The 25,296-nt window shown below is 34.6% G+C and overlaps 1 long non-coding RNA gene across 7 annotated transcripts in view; it reads right to left on the minus strand.

Moving 5' to 3' along the window:
• Positions 1-801: 801 nt before the first annotated feature.
• Positions 802-25,296, minus strand: part of LOC144301225 (uncharacterized) — a 108,946-nt gene continuing 84,451 nt past the window's right edge. For 2 of the 7 annotated variants that reach the window (XR_013368023.1, XR_013368039.1), the window contains 3 exons: positions 18,842-18,950; positions 16,623-16,706; positions 14,831-14,969 (listed from right to left, as the gene is read on the minus strand). This is a non-coding gene — a long non-coding RNA (uncharacterized LOC144301225). Of the gene's footprint in view, positions 894-14,830; positions 14,970-16,622; positions 16,707-18,095; positions 18,951-25,296 lie in introns of those variants that run through there. The other 5 variants (XR_013368027.1, XR_013368033.1, XR_013368021.1 and 2 more) reach the window with 3 other exon arrangements.

Genomic DNA, 25,296 nt, shown 5'->3' on the forward strand with positions numbered 1-25,296 from the left:
CCACTGATAAGGTAAGAGAGACTGGAATCGAACGATGGGGCATATTGGATCTGTCTGCTGCCATGATGAGGAAAAGTTACCACCATCCTAATGACAATGACCAAAGCTATTTCCCCCTTTCTGACATTTGTCTGGTAAGGTAGGGGCTCCTTTGCACTCACTCAGTGATGTCCCTGTGGAAAGAGACAAAGGATTTGTTAACACATGATGGAGAGAGAGAGAACCAAGGAAAAGTTAATAATTCCCTATTAATTGGAGAATTTGGCAGATGGTCTGCAATACTTTACTTGAATTCATACTTAACATCTGTCAAAGGACATAGAAAAATATCTATATGAACATACATTTCTGTCTCCTTTCTATCCCACCTCAGATATCATCTCCCAGGACCATTTGGTAGCATGTTATACTTAGAAACTACTTTGCCTCTGAACTTGCTAACACATTTTCTATTTATAATCTACTAACTTTACAGTATACTGCTAATCTGCATTTAATTTTTTACCTTGTGAGAATATCTAATACCTTAAAAATCCACAGGAAACTACTAAATCTACTATGCTTTCTCTCCAGATTATATTTTAAAACCCTTCTCTTTATACCTGTGTTCATGCTAAACTTTACAGGTAGGTTTTTTGCCATTTGCTTCATTCATTATGTACAATTTTTTAAATCCTAAAGATAGATGACTTCTAATACTTCACCTTCATCTAATCTATGAAGGCTCCAACCATATGAGTTTTGCCACTGTAAATTCAATGAGCCACATCTCAACTAGAACTTAAGCCCTGCCCAGAAATACCTTGATATGCATTTCTAGTTTTCTTGTTCTTCCAATATTTGCCAAGTAGACTCCTCTTTCTCATCTCGCTCTTATTATATATCACTTTCTCCTATTTTACAAAAAAAATAGAAATTATCAAATTTAAAATATTTGAAATTTCCATCATTCATTCACAAACTTACCTTAATCAATGTCGCTGGTACAATTTCAGTAGAGTAGTGGACCTGAGAGAGCCAAAGTTTAACCAGGTGTAAGAATGCTTATGGAACAAAATTTTCACCAAAAATAGTTTAGGATGAGTAATAAATAGAATGTAGAAAATAAGAAGGAAACTCTCTCTCTTTCCTGTTATGAGCAAAAAGAAAAATAGGTGAAATTAAGGTAAGGGTATATACTTATTTTTTTTTTAAGGCTATATACTTTTTTCAGACCTCATTGTCTTTGACCTTTTGGCAGCATTTAGACTGTGTGATCTCTCCCATCTCCAAACCCTCTGATCCCTGGGTCTTGATTTGGTCCTAGCCACCTACTTTCCTCTACCCTGCCATCAGATGTTGGAGATTCTCAGGGATTCTCATAGACTTCCCTTCTGGTCTCACAATCCTTCCTTGGTAGGCAATTATATTTATTTCTTAAGATTTGGTAATAACATATTTGCCAATGATTTTCAAATTTACACACCTTATACAATCTTTTCTTTATACGACCAGACCCAATTGTCAACCAAGCATCTTGATTTGGGTGTCTTACGGGATGCTTAAAATTGCTCAGAGCTTTCCTCTTGTAGTTGAGACATAGTCTAAGTTCTAACTTGGATATTCTGGGCTCTGTCCTACCCTTCCTCCTCACCTAGTGCCGTCATCCAGACCCTAGCCATATCTCAGCTCTCCAAATGAGCTACAAGCTTTTCCAGTTTCCTCCAACACTCTTCATCTCACTAGCTAGCTCTTCGTCTTGTTCTTTTTCATCTTCAGGCCTCTGGTCATGCATTCCCTCTTAGAAAAAGATTTTTTTTACTTACTAGGGAAGTAAGCTTCCTTACCATATGCTCCTATAGCATTCCCTATTTCTACATTACACTGCTACCCCATTTCAAGCACTCTTTTCTTCATCAAACTGCAATGCCACAGGAGTGATGGTCAGAGCTATCTTATTCATTGCCATGTCTCCAGTCTACTGTGGTCCTGTCCTAGTCCATTGTGGTAATGGATGATAGAACTTGCGCGCACACACTACTTATGTTGCTCTGGGGCAGGACCTGCATCAGTACACCCTGACCTCTCTGTTACCACCCCTTCCATGCCACTTCCACACTTCCTCTTTCCCAGGGGCAGAAAAGAAACTCAGCTGATTGAAGAATTTGGGATAATGATTTGGGGAAATGCCATTCTCTCCTTTTGGGCACTTGATTAACGGACTAAAAACAGGATCTTCCAACAGTTTGATGAAGATATTTTGACCTTTACTTCTGAGTTTCTCTCATCTATCTCTCAACTGGTTTCAACCTTAGGCAGAAAATAGGAATTTTATTTTGAAGTCTGAAGTCACACAATAACCTAATGCCTGGCTCATTGTAGCTATATATTTATTAAACCAATTTATGAGAGAATTTACCTGTTAATTAAACTTGAGGTTGTAAAATAATGGAAAATCAAAGGGGGCTTTGGAATAGAAAGAAGAATAGAAATAAGGATGTATTAGAGGAAACGGGGAGGGCAGAATAAAGAGAAGATTTAAAAAGAAGGGAGATTATGTGAGATATTTAATGCAGGTTATTTCATTAATCTTCAAAACAATCCTAGGTAACAAAAGCATAGAGGAGAAGGGGACGTACTTCAAATACTGGTTAAAATGGGGAAAAATAGATGGAGAAAATATTCATTTTTCAGAATAGAATATCAAGGGAACAAAGCTCTAGATAAACATCAGGAAACATGGAGAGCTAGGGTTGCAAGAAATTTAGACCATGTGAACATTTTGCTTATTGAAAAGAGAGAAAACAGGTTTTGAAAGTCACAAAGCAAGTTAAAAGAAAATCTGAGACCAAGGCCAGGTTTTGTGGCTCTTAGCTCAAAGCCATTTCAGTTCCCCAGGCCGCCTCCTTTAAAATGTAAGGAATCTAAAGAAAGGTCAAAAAGAAGGATGTGCTGGGAGATTAGGAAAACCAGATGAAAGATGAAAAATGTAGCGTGGGATGAGAAAAGTGAATAAAAAAAATGAAAGGACTCATTTCTAATTTATACATGTTTTACTTTATTCAACATTTAGTATCTGTGATTTAGTGGTGGTTTGGCACATAGAACAGGAGAGCAAAAAATAATGAAAATATGATGCTGGCAATATCATCCATCAATCGGAAGTACAGAGTCCTGGCAGGTCTACATTCAGGATCAAAAGTCTTTGTTTGGAACAGCCCAGTATACCCAACCAAATACCAATATTTCATAGTTCTTTCATCTAAATTAGAAAAAGAAATGTCATCTGTCTATAACATACACCCTATTGTGGCCTGCCCTCCAAAGAAAAATAAGGCAGCCAAAAGTTAAAGGGACCAGCATGTTATTTGAAGGGAGGGTTGTTGTTCTTTTCCCATTTTCCAAAAGATGTAGTAGTGGGAAGTAAGTGATAGTGATTTTCATCAAACTTGTTTTGGCATTCACATTCTTTACTGGCTTTATTTGTTGAAGCTTTGAGATAATAGCAAAGGTGGAACTATTAAAAATAGGGCAGACCCTTTACTTTTTTCCAGGCTTAATTTGATTGTATTGCACATATAGTGTATTAAAAGCTTATAATGTACCATGTGTGGCCTTTGGCCTTGTAGGAATCTGGTCCTTTCTATCCTGTTGCATTTAATGTATAAGGAAGATGAAAAACCTGTCCAGGTGCATGCTTCTCTATTCAAATAAGCATGGAACAAGGAAGAGAACATTTGTTAATAAGAATAATTAGGGTTTTTTTTTTCTAAGCTGTTATTTGACAGATACTGTTCTTAGATTTTTACATAGATTTCCTTACTCAATCTTCATCATAATTTTTTCAGGATTGCTTTATGACTAAACCTGTGGCCCAGGTGAGAATTCTGGGGCAGAGAGAGGGTAAGTAACTTTTCCTCATTTCCAGGGCTATAAAGACACTGATTATATCCCAAAAACTTCATGCACATGACTTTGTTTACACAGAGTCATGCAAATAAATCATAAGCTTTCTCTTATGAAAATAAGAAAATAGAGCTATAGTACATGTGCCTTAGTTATTTGGCTTCTGAAGACTGATATAAAATAGCAAATCAAGCATTTCCAGGGCTAAGTTTTGCATTTTCCTTACAGGGAGCAACACAGGCAACCAAGAGAAGATTTGTGATAGAGTCGATATTGAATTTAACCCTTGAATTTTGAAAAAGTAGCTGATAGAGAGTGGAGGGAGGATGTTCCAGGCCAGGCGAAAGTGACCAAATTAATGGAAATGTGGGGGCACTGAGCATGGAGAGGGCAGGCTAGTGTGGCTCCCTCAGGGTGAAAGATGAGCTCTACAGAGTAGGCAGGGACCCATCAGCAAAGGCCTTGAATGTGAGGCTGAGGAGCTGGGGAACCATTGCATATTTTTGAAGATTCCTATTTGTCCTAGATTGTTGACCAGGTAGTTGTAAATTGAATCCAGGCTTCACATTGTTCAGAAGAGACTCACTGTTAGCAAATCTTCAGTCTAAGAACCTTTTAGAAGTTCATTAAAAATCTCAAAAGCTTTTTCAAATACCACAAGTCCCCAGCACTTCATTTAAATGTAAATATACTTGAGAGTTTAAATTCTAAGATCTAAAAATGAATGGGAGTAAGTGCTTGGAAATAAATGTGGGTTTTTTTTTGTTTTTTTTTTTTGTTTGTTTTTTTCCTGAAAAAGAAATGGAAAGTGATGAACAGGGAGGACTAGGGAAAGACAAGAATGTATCCAATGCCGTGGGCGGGTTTTGGAAATGATTTGAGCCATCACTGCAGTTCTCTGGTGCGGATCATAAGTCAGGGAACTCAGAAGTGACATCAGAGAAAAGAGCTGATGAACATCAAAATACAAGACAATAAAACCACAGAAAGAAAGCTCAGCTGGGTTTGGGCAGAGTTTTGTTTCCAGGTGGCTGTTTGTATTAGAAATCTGTCAGGTCTGGATACATGACGAAGGGGGTTTGAGCTGAAAGATCTGCAGAGAAGCCCTGGTCCCATCCAGATGGTTCTCATGCTTACATGGTGATGATCACCATCTTTCTTCCCCTTCCCAGTACCTCCCTGTCAATGCACCCTTCTAAAATTCAGCAGAAAATCAGTGTTATACAATATTGTCTCGAAGAAAAAGGAAGTACTGGATGCATAGCTTCTTAATATTGCCATTTTGAAAAAAATGCAAGAAACTATAAAAGCAAGGTTAAAGTGTAAACTTAACCATTGCTTGTAAGAAAGAAATAGATACAGTAGATATTTCTAAATTTTACCCCTTCCTCAATCTCCAAGTCAACTTATGAGGCATTTATTTTTTATTTTACTAAATTCTATATTGCTTATAGGATATATATAAGAAATATAGCCTTTTGCTTTTTATAAAAATCATGTTAAACACCTATATTATTTGTTTCTATAAAAAATCATTTTTATAATAAAACAAAATTATTTAATAATTTTAGAAAAGACAAAATGAGCAATAAAAATGTATCCATAAACTCATCACAAAGAAATAACTGTTAATATGTTGGTTCAGATTTCTTCAGTTTTATACCATTATATATAAAAAATTCATACACACAAAAGTCTTGATAAAACTGGAAACATATTACATATAAATTACATTTAAAGATCTATATTGTGTAAATGTTTCTATAAAATAATAAAAGGTTTTTACAATATATATTTATATTTTAAAAATTTATATTTTAAAAATATTTTTAAAATAAAAAATATTTTAAAAATTTTAAAAATTAAACTCTCTTTAAATTAAATTTAAAATTTTAAAATTTTAAAAATTAAACGCTGGAAGAAAATTTGAGTTATTCACCTTGTTCCCCAAAATTGCTGTCATAAGGGCTTTTAGATTATTAAATATGATGTTTGGATGTTTCTGAGAGTCTTGAAATGATCCTGAGTATTTTTGAAAATTACCTGCATAGTATGGAACTAAATTAAAGGGTCATATTTTTGTTTTTGTTTTTACCTCATATGCCCATTTGAGTTTGGCTAGACTAGTAAGACAGTTTATAAAAAGCAGAGATGCCATTTTGTGGATTTTTAAATATAAAACAGAAGTTTTTCTTTACTAAGCAGCCAAATCTATGTATTAATTAAATATAAGTAAGTATCATGTTGTGACTTTAAATTATAATCTCCAGTCAATGTGATATAGTCCATAGGCATTAAAATAAATCCATAGAGAATGATTTACCATTTACTTGAGAAATTCACAATCCTGACTTGATAGGGATGAACCCTGGTGGTCAGGGAGCTGTTCCCCAGATGATGCTTAACCTGACTCCAGCTGTGTTATTTCCCACAACCCTTTAACTATCCTTAATGTTCAAACAACACCCCTCATCCCCAGGCATTCTCCCTGTTGGGTGCTAGACATAAGTGACACTCAGGAATTGCGTAAGGCCAGGGAGAGTTGGAAAACACCTGCCATCTTTATAAAAACTGAATGTTTAATTGCTAGGAGTTTTGTATGGAGTCAAAATGTCCCTGCAAATCACATGACTTTGTGTAGGCAACACATCCAGCCTTGGGACACAGCATCATATAGTGGGTACAGTATGATGTGGAAGAAAATCTGAGCTCTACAGAAAGGAGTCCCAGGGTCTCTGGGCAGACCATGTAACATCCTTGATCTCAGTTCCACAACCCTATTTTCCAAGTTTCAGAAATCCAAAAACAAACAAAAAACATAGTAAAAAAGTAGTAATTCCAATAATTCCATAATGCAGAGATAACCCCTTTTAGGATATTAACACATTTCTGTCCAACTAAATATATATAACTAGAATAACATGAATGCTATCTTATTTTTTAAAGTCATGTGATCTTTATTCTATTTTGAAAAATATGCATAGCATTTGTAATATCTGTACACTATAATTTGTTGAATTATTCCCCAAATGTGGGATGTGTGAATTGTTTGTTGTTATTCATTATTATAATAAAATATTCTAGAAAACATAATATCCTTGTCTAAATTCCAAATTAATCCTCAGGATGGAATTCAAGAAAAGTCTTTACAGACAAAAAAAAAAAGCCACAATATAAGACATTGACATATACTGCCAAATTCTTAAAAAATATTATATAATTTTACATCCTTACCAGTCATGAATGAGGCCTGTGTCAATACATATCTTCAGTGTGACTATTAATTTTCTTCAAACTGCCACTTTTACAGAAAATATGCCATTTTATGGTTATTTAATTCCTATTTATTTGTTTGCTAGTCATAAGTCTATGGATAATTTGTATCTTTTCTGCTGCAAAATTTTTGTCCATGTACTTTGTCCATTTATCAACCTGGGTGCTAGAATCTTAAATAACATCTTACAGTGTATGATTATAAAGCTACTGTGAATAATGTGTTCAATCATAATTAAATAATTAATTTGGTAATTTTAGAACATATAAAAATAAATCAGCCTCAAAAATCTTTTTTTTTTAATTTTTTATTTATTTACGATAGTCACACAGAGAAAGAGAGAGAGAGAGAGGCAGAGACACAGGCAGAGGGAGGAGCAGGCTCCATGCACCGGGAGCCCGACGTGGGATTCGATCCTGGGTCTCCAGGATCGCGCCCTGGGCCAAAGACAGGCGCTAAACCGCTGCGCCACCCAGGGATCCCCAGCCCCAAAAATCTTATCTATAAACTTACTTCATGAAGATGACAACTGTCATATGCCAGTTCCTATTTTTCCAGTCTTATGCCATAAACAATGCTCAAACACACACATTCATGCACACATGCAATTCTTGACAAAGCTGTAATCGTACAGTATGTAAAAGTTTATTTCCATCCACTTACTTTTAATCTGTATGTGTCGGTATATTAATGATGGGTTTCTTATAGAAAACATGTTTAGGTTGTAATGGACCCATTCTGACACTCTCTGCCTTTTAAATGGTGCATCTGAGCTATTGATTTTCAAGGTGATTTTGAGGTACTTGGATTCATACCAACTACACGTTATTGTTTTCTATTTACTGTCCTTATTCCTGGTTCTTGTTGTGGTTCATTCTTTTTCTACTTTTGTGATTTTGACTGAGCATTTTATATGAATCTATTTTCTCTCTTTTCTTTTACTATGAGTTATAGTTCCTTTAATACTTTTTTAAGTGGTTGACCTAAGAGTTTGCAATATACATTTACAACTGATCCAAGGCCACTTTCAAATAACACTATGCTACTGTATGTGTAGTGTGAGTATCATGTAATAAAACAATTCTAACCCTTCCTCCTTCCTGTCCCTGTATCATTGCTGTCATTCATTTCATACACATATACATATATATATACATATAACATATAAACATATATATGTTCAGATATATATGATACCTGCATAAGCATATAATGAAATACATTGTTGCCATTATTATTTTGAACAAACCATTACGTGTTAGATCAAGTGCGAATGAGAAAAATAAAAGTTTTGATATTACCTTCACCTATTTCCTTCTTTGATGTTCTTTTTCTTTATATGGGTCCATGTTTCTGACATATCATTTTCCTTCTCTCTAAAGAACTCCTTTTAATATTTCTTGCAAGGCAGGTCAACTGGCAACAAATTCCTTCATTTTTTGTTTGCCTAAGAATGTCTTGATTTCTTTTTCATTTTTGAGGATAATTTTACAGAATACAGAATTATACATAGGCTGCTTTTAAAGGTTTCTTTTTCTCTCAACAATTTAAATATTTCACTCCAATCTTTTCTTGCTTGAATAGTTTCTGAGAAGTCAGAGGTAATTCTTATCTTTATTCCTCTGACTTTTTGGGGGGAATTTTTTTCTTTATCATTAGTTTTCTGTCATTTGAAGATGATCTGTCTAGGTGCAATTTCTTATAGCATTTATCCTGCCTAGTGTTCTCTGAGCTTCCTGGATCTGTGGTTTGGTGTCTGGCATTAATTTAGGAGAAAGTTTCAGTTATTATTATTATTTCAAATATTTCTTCTGTTTTTTTTCTCTCTTTCTTAGTGTGATATTTACATTAAATGTATGTTATACCTCTTGTGGTTGTCCTACAGTTCTCAGATATTCTGTTCCATCTTTCTTCAGTCTTTGTTTTATTTCCTTTTCAGGTTTGAAGTTTTTAAATCCTCAAACTCAGAGATTCTTTCTTTAGGCATGTCCATTCTACTCATAATTTCACCAAAGCCTTGTTTGTTTCTGTTATAGTGTTTTGATCTGTAGCATTTCTGTTTGGTTCTTTCTTAGGATTTCCATCTCTGATTATATTGCTCATCTGCTCTTGCATATTGTCTCCTTTATCCATTTGAGCCCTTAGCATATTAATCATAGTTGTTTTAGATTCCTGATTTGATAGTTCCAACATCCTTACCATGTCTGATTCTGGTGCTTGCTCTGTCTCTTCAAATTATGGTTTTGCTTTTTGGTATGCCTTTTAATTTTTTCTTGATAACTGGACATAAAAATAAAGAGAATTACTGTAAATAGGCCTTTACTGATGTGATGATGCAGTGTGGGGGTAGAAGTATTCTATAACCTATGATTAAATCTCAGTCTTAGTGAGCCTATGCCTTTAGTCTATGAGCCCCACAACTGTTTCCCAGGGCCCAGGGTTTTTTTCTCCCCACAGAGGTGGTATAGGATGGCTAGTATGGACTGGAATTGGTACTTCCCTTCTCCCAAATGGAAGACTAGAGCTGACTGGAGATGGGGATTTCCCTTCCTCCAGGTGAGTTAAGCTCTGATAATAGCCCAGCAGGTTAGGCTCTCATTAACTAATTCCTCCTGAAGGCATTCCTGTTAAGAAAAACAGAGCACTTAGGTATATTTCAAAATGGTTCCTTTTCCATATCCCCTGCCATAAGCATGAGAGGATTTTTCTCTGATATTAACTAGAAGAAACTGGTTGGGCTATTGAGTACTTGTTAAGATGCCGTGGCAAAGTCCAAGTTCCTTATATGTAAGGAACCAGAAACAAAAGTTCATAAAAATCTATTTTTTTTTTACTTAGCATTAATTTTTGAGCATTTCTTCTATGATTAAATACCTTGTTAAAGCACACTATCAGTTTATCAATAATGTTACTTTTTATGGGAGTGTCATTACGTATCCAATCAAATTATCTTGTATATTCATATTTTCTGTCCTTTCTCTGTGATGAAAATTCTTGCACATAGATGTTTAACTGCAAAGCAGTGTAAACACATTGTTCCTCCTCTCCAAAAGTCAACAAGATAATTTAATAGCATTCAAAGATTTGAATAATCTTTAGAGACAATAATGGAAGAAGTGTTACAAAGCAGTGTTTCAAGTAGACTGTGTTTGGAGAATTTGAAGGACAGAAGAAGACTTGTTGATTCTGCGTGTGGTCTCTATGGGATTGTACCAGAAGCATTCCACTTGAGAACATTTCCCTCACTTCATACTCACTGTTCTCTCTGCCTCAGGATTCTCTCCACTACAAAATATCCTCTTCATCATGAGAGATCTGACCTTAAAAACATTCTACTTTTATCAAGGTATGTTTGTATAATATTCATTTAATCTTAGACAGTATCCATTTATAAAATACTCCTACATCTCATCACGCCTCATTCCTTGATTATGCTTTCTTCTTTTTCACAGAATTCATCATACCTGACATTATGTCATGTTTATTTGTTTACAATTATGTATTATGTTTATTTCCTACTAGAATACTACCTCTCAGAGGGCAGAGATGACTAATTTGTTTTAGTCATCATTGAATCCCCCAAACCTAGAACTGTTCCTAACACAGAAAATGTAGTCAAAAATATCTTAAAATATCCAAATGTTCCCAATTGCATGCACTGTCTGCTACACATTCAGCCTCTGGTAGAAGCATCTTTGATGGGTCTGGCACACCCTCTAATGTGTCAGCACCATGAGAGGTACTGAAACCCCACTGATAGCATCAGTGCTTATCTTCATCATTCTCACCAATACCCCTCCTACTTGTTACTTTAGACCCTCAACCCCCAGTCCTTTGACTTCTCAGTTTCCTTACCTTTGACTACAATCATCACAGTTTCTCATACCCACAGATATCCTATGGGCATCCTCCTCCTTGGAATCTCTTAAGTATGTTTCATGTTGTCCTCATAGGCCACAGTCAGCCATAGTTTTTGCCATGCCTTTCTTGCTTTCTCAGATATGGTATTTAGGACATCAGCCCTCTCTTTCTAACCATGTCACCCATTTTGGTTTGCATGCTTCATTATGTTTTCCATCAACTTCAGATGGCCAACATCATCAGAATTCCCCATTAAAACCAAAGTAGGGGAGGCGCTTGAGTGACTCAGTCAGTTGAGTGTCCAAATCTTGATTTTTGGCTCAGATTATGATCTCAGGGTCATGGGATTGAGCCCCACATTGAGCTCCACACTCAGCAGAGAGTCTGCTTGAGGATTGATTCTCTCCCTCTCCCCCTCGCCTCTCCCCCCACTTGCATGTGCTCTCTCTCTCTCTCTAAAATAAATAGTAAACCTTTAAAAAGAAAAGTAGGAATAACCTATCATAACATACATTTTTAAATTTTGAACCATAAACAATAGGTGAATGAATAAACAAGTAAATGTATTTTCACATAAGATAAATCCTTTGACTAAAAGAATTCATTACTTTTATCAATTTTGGTTGAATTTCAAGAACTGAAGATATGAGGAGGTGACTTTTGATAATGTGAAATCATTATTTATTTTATATTTTTATCTGCATTTTCATTAAGAACACTATGCTGAAAGGAGACTTTGTACATTTTATAACTATTTTTTCTGGTTCTAGATTAAATTTTCAAAACTTTTTTCTAAAGATCTTAGTAAAGCATACAGATCTTTCTGTCTTTAGATTCCTGTTTGTTGGTAAAGAGGCAAAAGCTGTAGTATTTTTTACATTGATTTTGTCAAATTATCATTGGATTTAGACATTGTAAAGCAGAAGTAAGAGTTAGAGATAGTTTCTGATCATTTAGGTAGAGACTCAGGATATTTCTGAATATACTTTGAAATAATAGGACAGCCTATAAAATGAATGTTGGGTACAAGTAAAAAAAATGAGTGGCTCATTCTAAAAGCAGCATGTTGAGTTTCACCATATTCTAGCTTGTTCAAAGATCTTGATAATATAATTGGTTAATTTCATCTTTTAAATATCTATCAAATTGCAAGTGTTTTCTTTTTTTATTCAGTGATTACACTTCTGGAATTTATGTAATTTCTGTACTAACACACTTTTAAGATGATAATATAACGTAATTTTTGTATTTTGGTTTAAAGCAAAACAGTAGAAATAATTTGAATGTCTACCAATATGGTACTGGTTATGCTGCACCTATAAAACAGAAGAGAAAGACAATTTTATTTAATAGTGTTTTGGTTAATAATTAGTAGATCCTGCTCTACCACTTCCTAAAATGGTGGAAAGGCTAGCATCTTCTACGCCATCAAAAAATATATATTGATAAAACTTGAATCAAATTTAAAGTCTACCAATGAGGCATATGGTGTGAAAATGTAGAATATATAAAATTTAATGTTTCAGAGAAATATCCGCATAGAAATGCCTTAGGTTTTTTTTTTTTTTTTTTTTTTTTATTCATAGAGATGGGGGGAGAGGGAGTGGATGGGGAGCAGAGACATAGGCAGAGAGAGAAGCAGGAGTCATACAGAGAGCCTGAAGTGGGACTCCATCCAGGGTCTCCAGGATCACGCCCTGGGCTGCAGGCGGCGCTAAACCGCTGCGCCACAGGGGCTGCCCTGCCTTAGGTTTTTTGAGCTTGTTGTCACTCTACCAGGAATTCTCTGACCCTCAGGTCTTTAAGTGGCTAACTATGCCCATTTAAGTTTCAACTTACATATCATCCTCAATGTAGAGCTACTTTACATTGCTGGTAGAGATACAAAAGGGTACACATTTGGTAAAAACTTTTTGGAAATTTCTAGGAGAGTTCTTACACAAGCATTATGACTCAGCAATTTTACTCTTCAGTGTCATGTTATTTCCTTCTTTTATCACAAAATGAGGATTTTTTTCCTTCTATTTACTTAAAAATTTTCCCTCCATTTTTGGCTTTCAAAAGTTTGGCCATAATGTACCCAAGACTCATTTTCTATATCTTGTTTGGGGTTTGCTGAACTACTGGAATCTATGGGATGATATATTAATAAGTTTTTATAAACTCCAGCCATTATGTTTTTTAAATACTGGTTCTGACCCATTTTCTCCTCTCCATCTAGGTCTCTCTTCGCACACGTGTAAAATATTTTGGCTGTGTCCCATGTGTCTCTTGCTCTTTGTTTTGTTTTTCCATTGTTTTTTCATTGTGCTTTAGTTTTGGTACATTCTCTATTAATTTATTTTAGAGGTTATCAATTCTGATTTTTTTCAGTGTCCTGCCAGCTGCTAAATCATCAAATGAGTTATTAATGCTAGGTTTATATACATTTTCTTGGTTCTAGGGTATCCATTTGAGTTTTATAGAGATTTATTCACCTATTGAAAATCATTGTTTTTTTTTAATCAAATTTATCTACCTTTGCCTCTGTTTTCTTTAACATAATGATTCTAGCTTTAAATGTTTTTTTTTCTAGTTGATGGCTAGTATTTTTTAAATTAAGACTTTATTTTTTTTTTAAGATTTTATTTATTTATTCATGAGAGACACACACACAGGGAGAGGCAGAAACACAGGGAGAGGGAGAAGCAGGCTCCATGCAGGGAGCCCGATGTGGGACTCGATCCTGGGTCTCCAGGATCAGGCCCTGGGCTGAAGGCAGCGCTAAACTGCTGAGCCACTGGGGCTGCCCAATTAAGACTTTATTTTTAAATCAGTTTTAGATTCCCAGCAAAATTGAACAGAAAGTAGACAGATATCCCACTCACATGCCCCTGCATCCACACATTCATAGCCACCCCCATCATCAATACCCCTCACCAGAATGGTACATTTGTTATAACTGATGAACTTATACTGACACATCATCATCACCCAAAGTCTATAATTTAAATTATAGTTCACTCTTGGTGGTGTACATTCTATGAGTTTGGACAAATGTATAACAATATCTACATACACACAATGATATGTATCTATCATACATTTCAATATGTATGAAAATACAGAATAGTTTCACTGTCCTAAAAACCATCCCTCTCTCTTACTCTCAAAACCTGGCAAACTCTGATCTTTTTCCACCTCCATAGTTTTGCCTTTTTAGATGTCATACAGTTAGAATCATACAGTATGTGGCCTTCTCAGATTGACTTCTTTTACTTAGTAATGTGCAATTAATATCACTCCATGTCTTCTCATGACTTGATAGCTAATTTCTTTTTAGCACTGAATAATATTCCATTGTCTGGGTATACCATATTATTGACCCACTCACCCAATGAAGAACATCTTGGTAGCTTTCAAGTTTTGGAAATTATGAGTAAAACTGCTATAAACACATCTGTGCATATTTTTGTAAGGACACAAGTTTTCATCTCCTTTGGGTAAATACCAAGGAGCATGATTACTGGATCTTATAGAGATCTCAGTTTGGTAAGAAGCTACCAGTATCTCCTAAAGTTGAAATATCATTTTACTTTCACATCAGCAATATATAACGGTCCCTATTGCTCCACATACTCACCAGCATTTGGTGCTGTCAGTGTTCTGTATTTTAGCCATTCTACTAGGTGTGTAGTGGTATCTCATTGTTTTAATTTGCAGTTCCCTTTGACATAATAAATCTTTTCATATGCTCAATTGCCCTCTGTATATTTTCTTTCATGAAATATCTGTTAAGGCCTTTCTTTATTTTAATTTTTTAATCAAGTTGTTCATTTTCTTATTGTTGAGTTTTAAACATTCTTTGTATATTTTGGATAACAGCCCTTTATCCAAAAAGTCCAGATGTGCCTTTTGCATATATTTTTTTCCCAGCCTGTAGCTTGTCTTCTCATTCTCTTGACATTGTCTGTCACAAAGCAGAAGTTTAAATTTTTTTATTATTATTTAAATTCAATTAGCCAACATATAGTACTTCATTAGTTTCAGATGTAGTGTACAATAATTTATCAGTTGTGTATAACACCCAGTGCTCATCATATCATGTGCCCTCCTTAAAATCCATTACCCAGTTACCCCATCTTCCCATGCACCTCCCCTCCAACAATAAAGTTTTACATTTTAACAAAATCCAGTTTATCAATTATTTCTTTCATGGATCATATTTTTCGGTGTTTTTTTTTTTTTTGAAAGAGATTTTTTGGTGTTGTATCTAAAATGTTATTGTCCTACCGAAGGTATGTAAGTTTTTTCTATATTATCTTCCAGAGGGATTTAGAGTTTGCATTTTACATTTATATCAGTGATCCATTTTTAGTTGATTTTTGTGAAACATGTATGGTGTGGGTCTATATTTTGTTTTTCATGTGGATAGCAAGTTGTTTCAGTATCTTTGGTGAAAAGATTATCTTTGCTATATTGTATTGCCATTGGTATTTCCTCAAAGATGAGTTGACTATATTTATGTTGATCTATTTCTGGGTACTCTATTCTGTTCCATGGATTTATTTGTTTATCTTTGGCAATACTATACTGTCTTGATTACCAAAGCTTTAATTCTTAAGTTGGGTAATGTCAATCCTCCAACTTTGTTCTCTATCTTCAATATTGTGTTGACTATTCTAGGCTTTTTGCCTCTCTATAGAAACTGTAGAATCAATTTGTAAATGTTCATAAAATAACTTATTGGCTTTTTGACTGGGATTACATTGAATCTATATATCAGGTTGGGAAGAACAGAATATTTGACAATATTGAGTCTTCTCATCCATGAACATAGACAACCTTTTCATATATTTAGCTCTTACTTCATTTTGTTCATCAGTTTTGTAGTTTTCCTCATATAAATCCTGTGCACATTTTGTTAGATTCATATCTAAATATTTTAGTTTTAGGGGTGCTAGTGTAAATGGTATTGTATTTTTAGTTTCAAATTCCACTTGTTAATTGTTGGTGTATAGAAAAGCAATTGACTTTTTAAAATATCAACTTTGTATCCTGCAACCTGACTATATAATCATTTATTAGTTCCAGGAGGATTTTTTTGTGTTGATTCTTTTGAGTTTTCTAAATAGAAAATAATGTTATCTGTGAACAAAGAGAATTTCATTTCTCCCTTCCAAATCTGTATACTTTTTATTCCTCATTCTTATCTTATTGCATTAACTAGTACTTTCAGCACCATGTTGAAATGGAGTTGTGAGAGGGACTATCTTGCCTTGTTCCTGATCATGGTGGAAAACCCTAGTTATTTAAAATTTTTTTACATACTAACTCTGCTATTTGGATTTATATATAGATCTGTTTCTAAAATACCTATTTATGACTTCATTATCATTCACATATTGATTATATATTTGTGTACCTAATCATTTTTTTAAATTTTACTATCTGTTAGACCTAAGATATTAGGTATTATAAATGCTCATGATGGTACATTCCATTAGAGAGGGATTCTCCTTGCCTTCTATTAGGCAGAAGGAGTGGGGACTTATGACCTCAATCTAAAGAGCAGCTGATTATAATTATGACTAGGTTGCCTTCTATGTAAGATTCAGTCTACCTCAAGTTGATCTCCGTATCTCAGATATGGCCTTTCTAGGATATTGGTAGAGCCCAGAAGGCTTCTCTCCATCTCTGAAAGAAACTGGGAGAAAGTTTTGCTCTTCAGATTTTTTAGCTTCTTGCTTCACATAGTTTCACAAACAAAAAGTGTAAGGAGGAAAACAGCTATGTGCTTATGGCAGGAATACTCCCTCTATCAGGACTTTGTGTCCTTTGTTCCATGAGACTCCAAAGGATTTGATTCTGTCTTTTGGAAGCTTTGGGCTCAGCTTCCCATGATTCCCAAGAATGGAACAAGTACTCCAGGAGAATCATTGCTATGAATTTGGGCTTCTTCTGGTTTCTAATCAGTTACACAAACACTGAGCAATTGCCAAATATTCCACAGATTCCTCTTTCCTTCAACAGAGACAACTTTTAGATTTCATTTTATTTTGTGGAGTGTCTTTATAAACACTATTTTCAGGCTGCATTCAGAATTAGTTCATGACCCAGGGAAGAAAGTAACCATAAATCATCAGCTTACTTATACAGTGCTCTTTATTATATGAAATTTTATTCTATTCAAACTTTATTGCTTCAACAACTCTCCACTGTCTTCAAAACATGAATTTTGAAATTTACTTCTTTTCCAAATTTGTGAACTGGAAGCATTGACATATCATGAACTATTTTATCCTCTCTAAGAGCACAAGTCTGAGACATTATTGTGGTTCAACAGATTGTTAAGAAAATTCAAATTTTTCATAATTTGTTACATTGGCAAAGCTGTGAAGAAAGATATGTTAACATATTGCTGGTACAAGGTGCATGAAGGTTCATTTTTCTGTAGCTGTCATATCATACATGTTTCTTTCTTTGATTCATAAATTATATTTCTAGGAACTTATACCAGCAAAATGACATATTATAAAAGTATTTGTTGCAACATCATATGTAATAACAAAAGATTAGAATGAATCCAAATGTCCATCAATAGGATTATAGTCTTAAATGAAATATTAAACTAATTCAAAATATTATGGACTTTTTTTTGCCAAATGACATGGAAATTTAGCTAAGATATTTGCTAAGTGGAAAGACCAATGTGCAGATAGAAGTGTAAAGATGTTAATGTTAGTAAAAAATGGGAATTCTAGAAAACACATATTTGTATTTAATCTTATAACAAATAGCTGGAGATACATAAAAGACTAATGATCTTGAACATTGGTTGAACCATGAAAGTATAGAAACTGAGTGGATGGAATGTGGAATGTAGGAAGAAAACTTTTCAGTATATACTTCTATAGGTGTATATATACTACATGAATGGGTTACACATTCACATAGTGTATGCATAAATACAAATATACATCTAAAATGTATATTTTACATATAAAAAGTAATTAAATAGTATACAAAATATACATCTAAAAAGTAATGAAATATACATATAAAAAGCAATTAAACGGTAAAATTCATAGCCCTTTTAAGACAAAGAGTCAGTAACATCACAAATCATATTCAAAAAGAATAAGTTTATCATGACTCCAAAATCATACAGTATATTTTACCTAATGCTGACCAAAATCTGGGGAAAACACAGAATGGGCTATGAGCCAAAGAACTGAAGGTTGAAACACACAGATGATTGCTGGCTTCTCTCAGATACATCAGCGATCTTAACTTCTAAAACTACTTAGATAATCGCAACCACACTCATTAAAGGAAGGGGAAAATCTTTTCTTACCCCAGGAAATAAACCTTTAATAACCCAAGTCTCAGCGAATCTCACCCACAAAATCAAATTGTATTGGTAAGTGTAAGCAAAATGTCCTAGAAGACAAAAACATTTCAGGATAAAATAGATATTATTCTTTATCAAATTAACAGAGAAGAGTAGCTATAAACTTAATGCAAGCTCTAGGCATTAGACCAGCTTAGAGAGGTAAAAGAAAAGATTATATGTTCCGGGAGTTTGTATCTTAGAAGCTAAACTTGCAAAACCAGTCTCTAGTCTGATATTTCTCAGAGGAAAAGTAAGATGAGTGTCTTTGTCATTGTTCAATGAAGAGCTTGCAACTATTCATTCTTAATATTTGACAGCATCTCAGAATTCAATTACATGTCCTCTGGAGTCACACCATCTTCCATGTATTCTATTTTAGTGGACAGAGAACTGGTTTTAAAGTTAGGGAGGCATAGATTCCAATTTCAACAATATCATTAGCTGACCTTGGGGCAATCCATTTCTTCTCTGCATGAATTCATTTCTTCTTCTGAAGAATACGGTTTTGGATCTAGATAATCTCTATAATACTTTTGGGCTTCACATATGATGATTCTATATATTGAAAGAAATAAATGTCCTTTAGAGTGAGACATTCAAGTGACTCCGTTCTTTATATTGAACTGCACAAAGCAAGTCACATAGATTATCTGGTTTACGTTCTCAGAAGCAAGCTAGATTAGAAGTCTAGCTAAATCCTTTCCCTTTGGGACTAAACATGCAAAGTTTAAACATCTACATTGCCACTATATTGCCTTGTCTCCATTAAAAATATTTTCAAACATGAAACGTTATTGTTATCTTCATTTGTTTTATGTGTCTCTCTCACTATCTGAGCTTTCATTATCTAAATATTTGTTGTAACAATTAGCAAAAACCCTTTATCAAGAAACTCAACATCCAAGTTGAAAACCCGCTCTAACAAATTTGCCATATATACACACATTTATGTTGTTTGCAAGTCTAGTCTAGAGGAAGCAGAGTATGCTGAAGCTTTATCTCAGCTATTTTTTCCCATGGGACCATATCAAGAGTTCATATTGCTTAAATGTGTCATACTTTAATAATATCTTTCTCACATTACGAAGTGGAATGTTTTAAATAAAGTGCAAAAATCAATGAATAAAATAAGAAAAATGAATAGGTAATTACCTAATTAATCAGAGAGACTAGCAAGCCTATGCATTAGAGAAAATTTGGAAGAGTAAAGTGAATTGAGGGAGGAGAAAACCATCACTATCTTTTGAACATATTTCAGTGAAGCCACCAGTCTATTCTACCAATGTGACTATTGTAATCAATGTCACCAATGACTCCACACTGCCAAAAACAAACAGTTGATTTTCAACTACTAATTTATGCAACTTTTCACCAGGATTAGACACAGTTATGTGTACAAATATACTCTCTTCACTTTCAACATAGCATGTTCCCAACTTTCCAATGTCTGAATGCTGAGAGATTCAGATGTTCACTTCTGAAACTTATCTTTTCTCTCTCTACGTTTGCTCCCAAGGTAAACTCATCCAATTTAAATACTACTCATAAACCGATCAAGTCATATTTTGGTTTCATATCCCTGTTGTGCTTCATTGGAACTCTCTGAATCTTGTATTCCTACCTTCTCTCTAGATTACAAAAAACACGGATTTGTAGCATTAAATGAATGGTGCAAAAGTACCCAAAGCATGGCCAGTTTTCCAGATACCATTGTGATTAGCTCTTTTGAACCAGAAGTATTTGTTTCCACACATCACTGGATATCTCTAACTGTATACTTGAAATCTTTCCTTCGATGTTAAGTAGTCTTCTCAAACATATGACCAAAACACAATTTTTAAGTTCTTCCTTGCCAAACCTAATCCTCCACAAATGTCAGATGACACCATCATTTACTCAATTTATCATCCAAGATTTCTTGGGAAAGTTTAAGACTTTCCCTGTTAACTTTTAGTTTAAAAGGTTCTAAAAGGAGTTTCCCAAACCACTAAAAACTTGGAGGTAAAATTCTTCTAGGACATTGGAGACTGGTACAGTTTTATCTCCTGAATAAGGATCTAAACTTGTAGACTCAGAACCTGGTTTTATTTATTTATTTTTAATTTATTTTTTATTGGTGTTCAATTTACTAACATACAGAATAACCCCCAGTGCCCGTCACCCATTCACTCCCACCCCCCGCCCTCCTCCCCTTCTACCACCCCTAGTTCGTTTCCCAGAGTTAGCAGTCTTTACACAGAACCTGGTTTTAGATGGATGAGGAAAGCTCAACTTTAGAGAACATCTCTTAAAAAGAAGCGCATAAAATGTTACTTGAAGTATTTTTATAATCACAATGTAAAGTCATATACAAAAAGGACAATAATGTGATAAGAATTGAACTTTAACATACATGTTTTTAATATCCAAGCTAGTAAGAGAGTGACACAGCTTTGGTACCCTCTATAGGGACTCTGGGAACCATGGAAATTCATGTGAATTAGTGCTACATCTGTTCCTGCCCTGTGTGGCCACATCATTGCTGATAGGATCTTATATTTTGGGCTAACTAGAGTGGACATTTGATCTAATCACGAATCAGGGTATTTGCACCTGTTTGTATGAGCATGTACTTTCTTCATGCCAATTCATAACTCACCAGAAAACCTGCCCTACATATATTTGCAGGATCAAAAACCAGAAAGAGGTCTGGATTCTCCATCTTTATAACAAAAAATTTTAACATATAGAGAACTAGACAGGATAATGGACAATGTACCCAATATGGAGATTTAATATTTGATAACAAGTTTGAGATGTTAATTTTGTATCCTTTTATTAATGTGATTATGCATGGTTTAGTGTTCCTACCAGAATCCATTTCTTTCCTTCTTTTTACATATAACCATTACTGTGAAGATAGTATGTATTCCTAGGAAGAAGACTTATTCTATGAATGCCAGTAGTCATGTACAAGGTATGCAGGGCTTGGTGCTACTAAATTCTGATGGAAATATGTGTCCCTGTGCATCTCTGATCCTGTAGCAGTAATATTGTATCATTCTTATTGCCAGCAATATCTCCAGCCTGGTTCCAGAGAGAATTCCTAAGAATAACCTAGCTAGACTGCCAGAAATGTTCTCCTTTCTTTGGGAGGAGCTGCTTAGGAAATCAAATGCCTGTTCTCCTTTCTCTCATCTCATTTGCATTTTCAAAGAAATGAAAACCATTCTAGAGTACACTTTCAAACTAGTTTTAAAGGTCCAGTGTTCTGAGTTTCTCTCCTGCTCCAAAATTCTCTCACATAATTGTGGCTATATTTCAAAATAACTTTATTCTGGGATGCCTGGGTGGCTCAATGGTTGAGCATGTCTGCTTTTGGCTCAGGGAATGATCCTGGAGTTCTGGGATTGAGTCCTGCATCCGGCTCCCTGCATGGAGCTTGCTTCTCCCTCTGCCTATGTCTCTGCCTCTCTCTTTCTGTGTCTCTCATGAATAAATAAATAAAAATATTTTTTAAAATAACTTTATTCTAAGTACAGAGTGTCCAGTTTGTTTATGGTTCAGATTCCCCCAGCCCCAAAGTAGTCTCAGATATCTCACTAGTACCCTTACATGGAACAGATAAGAAAAATCTTAACTACATGAACAGACATGCAAAAAATACATACAATTTTAAATAAATACATAACATGCCATATATTCATGACATATTGTGTATATTTACTTTAAATGCACATATATATTTAAAAGCACATAATTTGTTTGTTGTACACCTATAAAACTTGGGTCCTATAACATCTTTGTTCTGTCATTTGAAGCTTGCATAGTAAGTTCTCTGTTTCAGGTGTATGTATACATTGTATTATTGTTTAAAATATGGCTTCCTTAGGAGTGAGAACTGTATCAACTTAATTTATGATTTCTGCCCTCTGCTTTGTCTTGATTCTTGGAATACAGTAAGTACACAAAATTTATGGAATTATAAATTTGTAACCTAGAAAGCAAGGTGAGCAATGGAAATATAGAAATAATAGATGGCAAAACAAAAATAGACCCTCAGAAATCAGAATATTTTTATTCTACCTCGGGGATGAGTTGAAGCATGTTGGGAACCAAGGGTTGGGATTAGGAGACTGGCTAGCCATCCTATGGGCAAGGGAATAAAACTGGATAGATTGAATAGAGAACAAAACAGTCAAATTTTAGGGTGAAAATTAAGTCAAATGTGAATGGCCGGCAGTTTCAGTTCATAAAAATAGCTAGAATGGACATCTTTCCCACTCTTCTAATAAGAAAATTGCTAACCAAACATGTTTTTACAAAATTTATCAGAGAACTGAGATCACAAGGACAAATAACCTAAAACATGGAGAGAGACGGACATCAGTAATGAAATGTAAGACTTAAGCTCTTACTTACCTGGGACATTGATACTGAATGCCATACAAGCTAATAAGAAGGACAAACCAGAAAATTATAATGAATTGCTCACAGCTAAGAATAGATTAGTGAAAGACTATGAAATTGCTTTGGGCCACGGAGAGAGGAATATTCATATACTCCAGGATTTTCCATCAAGTACTCATAAGGAAGATGTGGGAAAATCCCAAGAAAATTTTCACAATGAGGAGAGAGGAACGAGTTACTGCTAAAGCTTTGCCTGGTTGCCAACCCACTATCTCCCCTGTGAAACAAAACACTTGACTTGCATATGGAAAAGTAACCAAATTTTAACTACAGCTCGTAGTTAAGAACAGAAAACCAAGCCCCATGCCTGATAAATGAGGAAGAATAAATGCAAAACCCAGTATGGCATCTGGAGGAAGGCAAGGACACATAAAAAGCCCATACCCTCAGGACGCCTGGGTGGCTCACTGATTGAGCATCAGCCTTCGGTTCAGGGTGTGATCCTGGTCCAGGGATCGAGTCCCACATCAGGCTCCCTGCAAGGAGCCCGCTTCTCCCTCTGTCTGTCTCTCTTCCTCTCTCTCTGTGTTTCTCATAAACAAACAAATAAATAAATAAATAAATCAAATATTTAAAAAGAATAAACATTTTTTTTTTTTTAAAGTCCATACCCTCAAGGCTCAGGTCCACAGTGCCTAAGACTAAGTTTTAATTAGAACACCAGAGAATGTCCCCAGGACTCCCTTCCACATGCTAACAAACATTGAGTGAAAATAACATTGGGATGAAGCAAAGAGAGTACAAAAGAATTTTCTCTGGAGAGCAAAGTAAATGGAAAATCCAGGGTCATGGGGTAGACCCAAAACCAAGTTGAGAAAAACTTTAAACCCAGTCCAATTCCTAAGTATATTAGCACAAATCACCACATCAAAAGACTGCAAGAAGAAAAGGCATGATTATCTCCAAGTATAAAAATTATTAATACTAGTACCCACCGTTCTATACAATATTCCAGGCTTTTAACAACAATAACAACAACAATAGAAACCAAATAAAACAATCAAACAATCAAAAACTCAACAACAACAAAATCTATGAAGCATACATAGAAGCTGAATAAACACAGTCTGAAGGGACAAAGCAAGCATCAGGATAAGACTCACACATATTCACAGATGTTGATATTATCAGAGAGGAGATTTAAAATAATTATTAATAGTGTGTCAAAGCCCCTATTAGAAAAAAATAGAGGGCAAAATACAAGATCAAATAAGTAGTGTCATGACAGATAGAAGCCATAAGAAAAAAAATAATAAATTGTTAAACTAAACATAAAAACAGAAATCACAGTAACAGATATGGAGAATGCTTCCAATGAGCTTACCAGTAAACTCCACAGACAGTAAAGAACCAGTCAGGTTAAAATAAGTTAATAGAAATCACTCAAGTTAAAATATAAAGAGGGAAAAGAAAGAGTGAAAACAAAGCAAAACAAAACAGAGCAGAACATTAAGGAGATGAGGGACAACATAAAATGGTATTTGGTTTTGGAATGATGAAGGAAAAGGAGAATAAATATTTGAAGAAATAATAATTCAGAATTTTCCAAAATTAGTAGCAGACACCAAACCACAAATCCAAGGTCAGAGAACATAAAGCAGAATCAGTAGCAATAAAACTACACTTGGTTTCTATTGTTTTTGCTGAAATTCAAGGACAAAGAAAAACCTTGAAGGCAGTTAAAACAAAAAAAATTACTGAAAGAAAAACATTTGTTAAGAGTTACAACAGACTTCTCATTAGAAATCAATGTAAGAAGGAAGGCAATGGAATGACACGTTTAAAATAATAAGAGAAAAAAAAATGTTATCCCTGAATTCTATATTCAATGGAAATATCTTTGAAAGAATTTTTAAAAATTCAAGTATCTTTGAAAAAATTAACTTTTGAATTCAATTTCAACATGTAAAGAACTTTGAAAATTGTCACTTCTATCTTTAGAAGAAAAACCTGAACAAACGGAATATCAATGACTATTTGTGAATCCATCATTAACAGAGGTCACACTATTACCGCTAAAATTTAGAGAGACAGACAAATTTGGAGACTCACAGCTGAGACTTCCTTGTCTGAAGCAGAAGCCACTATGAAATGGAGCTATAAACTGGTAAAGAAACTTAAATAATGATTTTGATTAATTTCTAGAGCTAAGTGTGGATTAAAATGAGAAAGAAACTCTTGAGAATTAGACTCCCTCTAACTCTTAGAATTAGAGGGAAACCCACAATCCTGAGTTCTCCCTCCAAGGAGATCAACAAGTTCTAACAGTGAGGATCTGAGAAAGATCCTCCTGTGGCTTTGTCAGAAGGAAGGGAAACTATTACACTTTCCACATAGTATTCTCCTTAACAAAGACCCATTCTCCAAGGACAAAGACTGCCTTGTAATATTTATTAATATCCGATAGTCCTCAGAGCACATTTTGGGAAAGCCTTGATAGAAGTGTTGTATA

Source organism: Canis aureus, chromosome 2 (assembly GCF_053574225.1).
Source record: "Canis aureus isolate CA01 chromosome 2, VMU_Caureus_v.1.0, whole genome shotgun sequence".
NCBI classification, from domain to species: Eukaryota; Metazoa; Chordata; class Mammalia; order Carnivora; family Canidae; genus Canis; species Canis aureus.